Below are 8,609 nucleotides of genomic sequence, written 5' to 3'. Positions count from 1 at the left end.
GATAGATTCTGTTGGTTTGTTCTGTGTCTGCGCAGCACCTAGCACAAGGGGTCCAGTGCAACCCTTCTGCCCATCAGAGCTGGCAGCCACAAGGTCCGTGTTCATTATCTCGGGGTTCCCTTTCAATGCAAAACCGGCTCGAGCCCCCACCCAGTGACCTGCAACAATTACACACACACCCCTGGGTGCCTCGAAGAGGCAATAATTCCCATCTCGCAAGCACAGAGTCTGAGTGTAGCAAAAAAAAACTTTTAATAAAAAGAGGGAAATAATGGGACATTAATTTGGGGAAACACCACAAACAGGGTTTATAAACCTATACCATGAGCAAAAGACCCACCACCAAGTTGGGCAGTGTCCTTTTCCCCTTGGGTTCTTAAGTCCAGCAACCCAAAAGTCCCATTAATGTGCCCATCCCTTCTCTGCACCCCACTCACAGTTGCTGTCCTTTTTCAGTGCATCCGCAGAGTTCACCTCCCACCTTGGGGATGGAGGTAAGGAGGCATCTCACTTGCTCCAGTCTCTGAGGGGCTCTGTTCTGGCCCTCTCCATCAGCCACCCTCCTGGTCACATCTCCCTGCCAGCTCACACACACTGGAGAGTCTCTTGCATCAGAGACACTATCCAAAAGCAGGTCTAATACTTAGACCTAAATATTAATAGCTGTAATTCTGTAACATATAAAACAGCTTTTTATTGAATCAAAATTAAACTTCCTACATAACTGAGAGACACCTGATACCTGTACAAAAGAACTCCTACATCCACCACCCCAATACAAACATCTAGCTCCACTCTCAAGTCACTAGGCTTTGAACCCTTGTCACCTGCCTAGCAAGTACCATTGAGTTGGAGGTGAGTCCCTCAGTCAAAAAATGACAAGTACAGTTCTGCTGTCCTTGAGTCACACAACCAGGATAACAACCCTTTATTACCCCTGCCCCAATAACAAAGAGACTGGGGATCCCACACGAGCCAAAAGTGACCGTTAGGCCAGCAAGCCCATCATGCTGAGCACCTAGGCAAGGTGGGTGGGCCCATGCAAATGAGATCAGCCCCGAAGTCCTTTTCCACAGCTCACCACCAGATGTAAGCATCGAGAAAGGGGCCGGGAGGTGGGCGTGAGGACTCCTGGGTTCTAGTCCCAGCTCGGGGAGGGGAGTGGGGTCTAGAGGTTAGAGCAGGGGGGCTGGGAGCCAGGGCCATCCCTACCAACTGTGCTGCCCTATCAGGTGGGAGCGGCCCCTCCACGGGGCGGGGTTCTGCGCTCGAGGGCTGCAGGGGAAGGAGCTGTGTGGGGGAAGAAGCAGGGCAGGGAGACTCACCTGAGAGGACAGGGGAGCAGGCAGGAGGCAGCAAGAACAGTGGAAACTGCTGGTGAACAGTGTGGTTTGGGGCAACTGCCCCGGGCCCCAGGCTTCGGGGGGCCCTGCAGGGCCCAGGGTGACCCGGGGGGTTAGCAGGCGGGCCTGGCGCCGGCAGCAGGGATCGGGACCACCCCCGCACTTGCCGATGGCGGGAAGCAGAGTGACGTGGCTGGGAGCCGGCGGAGTGGAGCAGACTAGGGCAGGGTCGCTCTGCTTCCCACCACCACCGGCGAGTGCGGGGGCGGGCCTGACACCTGCCGCCAGCGCCAGACCCACCGCTAATCCCCCACCCTGGGCTGCGTCACTCAGGGGAGGAGGCTTGGGGGACGGGGTGGGGTGAGGGTGGGGCAGAGGCAGGAAGAGATGGGCGGGGCAGAGCAGGGGTGGGGGCTTAGGGGAAGGGGTGGCGTGGGCATGGGGAGGAGCAGGGGCAGAGGGCGAGTTGTCCTGAGCCCCGCAGCCCCCTAGTGATGGCCCTTGCAGCAGGCGCAGCCCATGGCGGGGCCGGCCGGGGGATAGGGCTGGCCACCAGAGCCAGTGCTGCCACATACGCAGCACGCAGCTGCCTAGGACAACACGAAATTCGGGGCAATTTGGGGCCCCAGATTTCCTGGTGTCCTACGCAGCTGCATATTCTGCGAATGCCTAGGGATGGCCCTGCTGGGAGCCAGGACTTCTGGGCTCTATCCTCAGCTGTAGGAGGAGAGTGGAGATCCTGTAATAAAACCTGCTCAATGAATGGAAACAACCTTTAACTATGTACTGCCATCTGCATGACATGGCTGGACCCTCCCACCAGGGCCTACTGGGGTCCCCACAGTCACCGCTTGGAGTGTAATCAGCCCTGGCTGTGAGGATCCCGGAGCCCCAGATGCCTCATTCCTTGCACCTTGGATCAGAGGCTCCCAAAGGTTCCCCGAAGGCAGCAGAGTCAGTGAGACGGTATGTGGGGCTCAACTTGGGCAGGGAAAGGGTTAACACAGGAGGGGTTGCCCCTGAGCTTTGCTGGGACTGTAAGGTATCAGGAGAAAGGTTATGATCTGCCAGAAGTCATAGTTCTGTCTAGATATGTATATCCTCAATGCATATGAAATGACAAGAATTGTACGGTTTTCACTGAAACATGCTGTAAATTGGGGAATCAGCCAGATATTAGCTCCCCCAGAGGCAACAGCAAGGAAAGTGACCAATGCCCAAGCAGGGTGTGAGACAACCATCAACAGCCATTGTCCAGCAAGGGAGCAACAATGCAATGACTCACCTGCCTGAGGCCACACCAGGGGAATTGCTCAGCCTGACCTTGGAGACTCGCTATTGCTCCCAGACATGCCTGGACTTGTGCTCCCCAAGCACGTGAGACTGAGGGTATAAAATAGAGACCGTGTCCAGAAGGGGCCTTTCTCCTTCACCCACCTACACTGCAAGCAACAAGGACACTGAAGACTTGAGACTCCAAAGACTGGCCCAGATTTCAGTCTGTATCCTATGGACTGCAATATCCAGTGGGGTGAGAAAAACGGCTTCATCTAGTTGTTGCCCCATCTATGAGGGTTGAGAGTTCAGACTGTGCGCTTAGGTGTTTATTTCTTTTGGCAACTAACTCTGACTTTTTGCCTATCACTTAATACCACTTAAAATCTATCTTTTATAGTCAATAAACTTGTTGACCTGTTTAACTTTACCAGCGAGTTTGCCTGAAGTGAAAGGTAAATTGCTGTTATTGAAGGCTGGTGTATATCCACTTTCCATTGATGAAGTGGTGAACCAATTAATAATATACACGGCATATTCCTGAGGTACAGGGCTGGGAGGTGGGGGGATCTGGCTGGTGCCTCCTGGTGTGATTCAGGAGTGGCTCTGGGAGCATTCATGCAATCCAGCTGGGTGTGGGGGGCTCCACATGTGGTTGTGCTGAGTGATAACAGCGCCTGGCGGGGTTGCTGCTGGTCACTAGCAGGGCATTGTGAGAGACAGCCCAGGCTGGAGAGGGTTCAGGGGGCACAGCGGTCCCACAGTCCCAGGCTGCACCCTGGGGGCATCCCGTCACACTGGGTACTTGGAGACACATCAAGCCCCTCTCCACCGTCTCTGGCTAGGCTAACTATATGTAGCTCCATATGGCTTTCCCAAAGAGGCAGGTTTTTGAGCCTTGACTCATCTTTGTAGCTCTTCTCTGAGCCTCTCCAGTGTCTCCATGTCCTTTGGGCAAGGCAGAGCCCAGAACTGGACCTGGGAGCCAGTGCCAGTCTCACCAGAGCCATATGCAGTGGTGACCCCACTGATGTGCTCCTGCTCCCCCTCTTCCTGTGCATACAGCCCACATCGTGCGTGCCCTGTTCACCACACTCTGCACTGGGCGCTCATGGCCAGCCATGGCCTCGACGTCCTTGTCAGTCTCCTCTAGTCCCCTCCTGCAGTACTGAGGCTTCCCTGGCTCCCAGCAGGGAAGGTGCCCCTGCTGATGTAGGCAGCCTAGGGTTCAACTCTGCAGGTTAGCTCACTGGTTGTGGTTGCCCGTCTCTGTTCGTGTCCTTGGCACGAATGCCACTGGGAGCCCTTTGCACTTTGACAGGCCTTTCCCGAGCCTGTTTCCCCCCCAGACTGCGTATGGGTCACTTACAGTCCAGATAACAGTGTGCCTAGCACGGGGGTCCTGGGTTTCTCCAACCCTCAGCCCAGCTGACCACCCTTTTACCCAAGGAGAAACCCTGGTGCTGCCATTGTAGAGAGAATTTTTCAAATCGCCATTTTGTTTGCTTATGTTGTGGTTTGTCCACCATTGTGGTACCCCTTCTTGTTGGGCCAGTTGGTGCCCTTTTCAGTGAAGGTGGGAAAGATGCTGTTGTGTGACCTAAATAATCTGCCCAGTAACAGGAGGACACAAAAGGTCACACACACTTCAGTTGAAAAGCAGCCGGCAATTGAGTAGGATGCCCCTGGAAGGATGGGACTGAGAAACCTGCATCATGTGACACTGTACCTGCCCCATGAGGCATTGCAAGCCCTTCCCAAAGCACCCTGCGGCCAGTTGCACAGTGGGATTGGTACCCACAGGGCACTGCTCTCTGTGTCGATGCAAGAGCTGCTAGTGTGGATGCGCTCTGCCGACACAAGGAGCACAGTGTGGACATGTAACGGCAGTTTAATTAAAGCTGTGGCTGTATGTCGTCATAACTTTTGTTGACAAAACTCTGTAGACCTGGCTTAGGACTCATAAAAGGGTGCACACTGGAGATGTGCCATCTGGTCAAGATGACTCCAGAGCAGTAGAGGGCACAGAGGCAAACACAGGCTGAATTGGGTGTGAAGCAACACACTGGGGGATAGATGTAGGAGGAGTGGTTGGGTTGGGGATTGGTTGGGATTGTTGGGGATTGGTCCTGCTTTGAGCAGGGGGTTGGAATAGATACCTCCTGAGGTCCTTTCCAACCCTGATATTCTATGATTCTATGACTGCCAGAAGTGGTGTAGGTGATCCAAAATAAGGATGTGTGCACACAAACCTTGTACCGATAGAACTCATGCCAGAGTACAGTAATGTCACTTCCAAAGAGGATTCATTAAAGAGGGATAAGACAGCAGATAAATAAATGGAGCTGGGCTGTTCTCAGTGGTGGCAGATGACAGAACAAGAAGCAGTGATCTCAAGTTGCTGTGGGGGAGGTCTAGGCTGGATATTAATGTAACCCTTCTGCCCATCAGAGCTGGCAGCAACAAGGGCTGGATTCAGTATCTAGGGGTTCCTTTTCAACAACACAATGCAAAAACAGCTCGAGCCCCGCCCAGTGATCTGGGATAATTACACACCACCTGCCTGGGTACCTCTAAGAGGCAATACTTCCCTTCTTGCAAGCACAGAGTCTCAGTGTAGCAAAAAACCTTTTAATGAAGGAAGGAAACAATTATGTTAGGGTAACACCACAAACAGGATGCATAAACAGAAATCATGAGCAAACAAGTCCAGAAACACAAAAGTACCATTAATGTACCTGTCCTTTCCCTGCACTTCACTCCCAGCTGCTGCCCTTGATGGTGCATACCCAGAGTTCAGAGGTGCATCCACAGAGTTCACTTCCCAACCCGGGCAGAAGGGGCAAGGGAATAAGGAGGCACCCTACGCACTCTGCCCCAGGGATACTCACTGCCTGCACTGGTACCCAATTGCCACACCTCACTACCAGCCTTGCTACTCCACTAGCGCTGTGCCAAGATGTCTTCAGGACCCCCACATATCACAGCTCTTAATGATTTCAGCTGCTAGTGAGGAATCATATATGGGGGGAGTGCATCATAGATACTGTCCCAAACAGTTCTAGTACCTAGACCTAAAGATCAGCAGCCCTACTCTACAACAGATAGCAAAACTTTCAGTTCTATCTATTAGCTGTGTTATTACACAGGGCTTTGGAACCCATGTCCCCTGCCTAGTGAGTGCTGTTCCGCTTAGGGTGAGTCCCTTAATTGGACAATGCCAAGTACAGTTCTGTTGTCCTTCATTCATACAACCAGTATGATGACCATTTATTACCCCTGCCCCAATAACAAAAAGACTGGGGATCCCACACCAGCCAAAAGTGACCATTTAGGCCAGCACATCCTGTCATGCTGAGCACCTAGGCAGGGTGGGTGGGCCCATGCAAATGAGATCAGCCCCTCAAGTCCTTTTCCACAGCTCACCACCAGATGTCAGGGGAGAGCTCATTCAGACTCTGCTTACATTAGGAAACACTATTTCACTAGGAGGGTGGTGAAGCGCTGGAATGGGTTCCCTAGGGAGGTGGTGGAATCTCCTTCCTTAGAGGTTTTTAAGGCCGGGCTTGATGAAGCCCTGGCTGGGATGATTTAGTTGGGGATTGGTCCTGCTTTGAGCAGGCGGTTGGACTAGATGACTTCCTGAGGTCCCTTCCAACCCTCATCTCCTATGATTCTATGATAACATTTCCTAAGCAAGCCTTCTTTATTCTTAAGTTAAAAAGCATTACAAAGAAAACATTGAAAACAACAAAAGAACCTACATGCATGCTAATAACCTTACCAGAGTTAGCCCCACTTCTAACATGCTTTCTGGCTGCAACAGTTCTTCAGCCACCCTGGGACATTACCCGGGTACTATCTGGACTGATGGACATCCACATCCCCTCAATTCTCTAACCTGGGATGAGAGCAACCACTCCTGGTCTGTTCTCACAGAGCCTCCAGCATGGAAATCACCCCAGATATACTATATGTGTGCTCTTCGCCAGCCACTACTGAATTCTATTAGAGAGAGACACGAGCAAATTCCCAGTCCCAGACTTGGCCCCAGAAATGTGTGTCGCACCCTCCTGGACAATACAAGCCCATAGAAAGTCCACTGTTTTATTAATAGAGAATGCGAGGCCAGGGGTCAGCAGCCTTCGGCACATGGCCCATCAGGAGCTGTGAGGAGCAGCGGCCAGCATGTCCCTGCAGCCCGTACCACTTCCAGCAGCTCCCATTGGCTGGGAACAGTGAACTGCGGCCACTGGGATCTGCGGGGGGCCGTGCCGAGGATGGTCCACATAAACAAAGTGTCTTGCAGCCCGCCAGCAGGGTTACACTGATGGACCATGTGCCAAAGGTTGCCAACCCCTGTGCTAGGCACAGACCCTGTTATCTCAAATGGAAGTTCCCAGACACTTCGATCCAAAGACACTGTCTGAGAAAATAAAGCAAGTTTATGAAGTAGTGGTTAGTTCTGGGAGCCAAGATCCCCTACTGAACTTGCCTGTGCCCTCTGGGTAGGCCCCGTCTCCCCACCAGGCCCAGAGCTACATTGAATCCCTGCCCTGGGAGCCCTGTGCCAGGGAGCTGTGTGATCTGGGTCATCGGTTATAACACAAATCGTGGGTTCCAGCTCCCCCCGGGGAGGGGAACCTGACCCCCTCAGTCCCCCCTAGGGGGACTCCTGCAACCATTTCTTCTATGAGGTCCACTCCCCGTCTCTAGTCAAGCCTAAATTAATTGTATCCAGTTTGATACAGACAGCCCCCCAACCTGAAGCAAATACTCACCAGCAACCACACACCACACAACAGAACCACTAACCCAGGAACCTATCCTTGCAAAAAAGCCCGTTGCCAACTGTGCCCACATATCTATTCAGGGGACACCATCACAGGGCCTAATAACATCAGCCACACTATCAGAGGCTCCTTCACCTGCACGTCCACCAATGTGATATACGCCATCATGTGCCAGCAATGCCCCTCTGCCATGTACATTGGCCAAACCGGACAGTCTCTACATAAAAGAATAAATGGACACAAATCAGATGTCAAGAATTATAACATTCAAAAACCAGTCGGCGGACACTTCAGTCTCTTTGGTCACTCGATTACAGACCTAAAAGTGGTAATTCTTCAACACAAAAACTTCAAAAACAGACTCCAACGAGAGACTGCTGAATTGGAATTAATTTGCAAACTGGATACAATTAACTTAGGCTTGAATAGAGACTGGGAGTGGATGGGTCATTACACAAAGTAAAACTATTTCCCCATGTTTATTCCCTTCCCACCCCCCTCCGCACTGTTCCTCAGACGTTCCTGTCAACTGCTGTAAATGGCCCACCTTGATCATCACTACAAAAGGTTCCGCCGCCCCCCCCCGCCCCCCGCTCTCCTGCTGGTAATTGCTCACCTTAAGTGATCACTCTCGTTACAGTGTGTATGCCCCCTGTATTTTCCACTGCATGCATCCGATGAAGTGAGCTGTAGTTCAAGAAAGCTTATGCTCAGATAAATTTATTAGTCTCTAAGGTGCCACAAGTCCTCCTTTACTTGATGAAGGAATCCATCAGCAATCGCATCCAGGAACATCTGAGCCCGATTATTATTACTAGCACTTGTCCTCCAGTCTGTATCTGGGAAGTTAAAGTCTCCCATGATCACGCAGTTCTCATTAGTATTTACTTCATTAAAAACATTAAAGAGGGCTCGATCCATATCCACATCAGATCCCGGCGGTCTATAGCACACTCCAAGCACTATCCCAGGGGAGGCTCGAGTAGTTTTCTTCCCCAATGTGATTTTTGCCCAGACGGACTCTGTCTTATCCATTCCACCGCTGATTTCTTTACATTCTACCTCCTCATTGATAGACAATGCTGCTCCACCACCTTTACCTTTATTTCTGCCTTTCCTAAACAGCACATATCCTTCAATACCCATAGTCCAGTCATGACGACTGTTCCACCCTGTTTCTGTTATCCCTAGAATATCT

Source organism: Natator depressus, chromosome 11, assembly GCF_965152275.1.
Source record: "Natator depressus isolate rNatDep1 chromosome 11, rNatDep2.hap1, whole genome shotgun sequence".
Taxonomy (NCBI): Eukaryota; Metazoa; Chordata; order Testudines; family Cheloniidae; genus Natator; species Natator depressus.
The sequence above is the reverse complement of the archived record's forward strand: the minus strand, read 5'-3'. Positions refer to the sequence as shown.